This window comes from Carassius auratus, unplaced genomic scaffold, assembly GCF_003368295.1.
Source record: "Carassius auratus strain Wakin unplaced genomic scaffold, ASM336829v1 scaf_tig00216899, whole genome shotgun sequence".
Taxonomy (NCBI): Eukaryota; Metazoa; Chordata; class Actinopteri; order Cypriniformes; family Cyprinidae; genus Carassius; species Carassius auratus.
The window spans coordinates 1-2,182 of NW_020528792.1; positions in this window are offsets into that span (position 1 = coordinate 1).

Below are 2,182 nucleotides of genomic sequence, written 5' to 3' on the forward strand. Positions count from 1 at the left end.
CTGGCGAATTTCGATGATTCGCCATGAAACAGGAAGTTGCTATAACTCAGACATACAATGACCAATCTGCCCCCAAACTTCACATGTTTGATGAGACTCCTGTCCTGAACAGTTTGACATGCCCATATGCAGTTACAGTCATAGCGCCACCTATTGGCAACAGGAAGTGACATATTTTACGCTGCGACAAACTACTCCTAGAAATTTTTGACATCAATGTCTTTTTTTGTCGTCAGTCTAATCTAAAGGCCTGTACGATGTTAAATTGAGAAGATCTTGAGTTTTCGTTAAAGGGCGTGTCCATGGCGCCATGTCAAAGTTCGATGTCTCGCCATGGGAGTAGAAGTTGTTGTAACTCAGTCATAAAATATCAGATCTTGCCCAAACTTCAAATGTTTGATAAGAGTACTGACCTGAACACATCTGGAGGCTAATATTCCATTGGGTGTGGCAAAATGGCTCGATAGCGCCACCTATACATTTTCAATGGAGTGCGCCTCGAGCTACATGTCATATACATGTACGAAAATCGGTAAACATATGTAACACACCAATAGCTACAAAAAAGTCTCTTGGTACGAAACCCGAATCCCAACAGGAAGTCGGTTATTTTTAATTTTCCCTGCAAAATTGGTGTTGTTTTTGTCATTTTCAGGGGTTGTATTTTAACGAACTCCTCCTAGAGATTTATTCAGATCAACACCAAACTTGGTCAGTGTAATCTAAAGCCCTTTGCCATGTTAAATTGCGAAGGAATTGAGGTTTCGTTAAAGGGCGTGTCCATGGCGGCCTGACAAATTTCGATGATTCGCCATGAAAAATGATGGTGCTATAACTCACACATACAATGTCCAATCCGCCCCAAACTTCACATTTTTGATAAGACTCTTCACCTGAACAGATCTACATGCCAATATTCAGTTATAGTCATAGCGCCACCTATTGGCAACTGGAAGTGACATATTTTACACTGTGACAAACTACTACTAAAAATTTTATGACATCAATGACTTTTTTGTGGTCAGTCTAATCTAAAGACCTGTGTGATGTTTAGTTGTGAAGATCTTGAGTTTTTGTTAAAAGGCATGTCCATGTCGCCATGACGAAGTTCGATGTCTCGCCATGGGAATAAAAGATGTTATAACTCAGGCATAAAATGTCCGATCTTGCCCAAACTTCACATGTGTGATAAGGGTCCTGGCTTGAACACATCTGAAGGCCAATATTCCATTATAACGATAGCGCCACCTGCTGGCAACAGGAAGATTGGCACACATATGGAATAAACTTTGATATATTGCACTTATATTTATGAGTTTAAATGCATATTTCTCAACGTTCACCTTTTTACTAAAGACACACGATGGCGGTGAGCCCGGGTGCGAGGGCCCGTTCATCGCTGCTTGCAGCTTTAATTAGGGCCCGAGCACCGATGTGCGAGGACCCTCTTGTATCTGCTTTGTTTTTTATTATTCTTCTTCTTCTTCTTCTTCTTCTTCTTCTTCTTCTTCTTCTTCTTCTCCCGAATGAATCGCATTTTTGAGGGCTTTAACATGCTCAAAAAGTCATGAAACTTTGCACACGCGTCAAACCTGGTGAAAATTTTCATCTGATATAGGATTCAGAAGAGGGTGTGGCAAAATGGCTCGACAGCGCCACCTATACCAAGAAAATCAACAGCCTTCCAGCTATGTTTCACGTACATGCACGAAAATTGGCACACATATGTAACACACCAATACCTACAAAAAAGACTCTTGGAGCGAAATTCTAAACCCAACAGGAAGTCGGTTATTTTTTATATTATGAGCATATTTTGTGTAATTTTGGTCATTTCCATGTGTTGTATTTTAACGAACTCCTCCTAGAGAGTTCTTCAAATCAACACCAAATTTGGTATGCCTAATCTAAAGGCCTTTGCGATGTTAAATTGCGAAGATCTTGAGTTTTCGTTGAAGGGCGTGTCCGTGGCGGCCCTGGCGAATTTCGATGATTCGCCATGAAAAATGAAGTTGCTATAACTCACACATACAATGTCCAATCTGCCCCAATCTTCACATGTTTGATGAGACTCCGAATCTGAACAGATTGACATGCCCATATTCAGTTATAGTCATAGCGCCACCTATTGGCAACAGGAAGTGACATATTTTATGCTGCGACGAACTACTCCTACAAATTT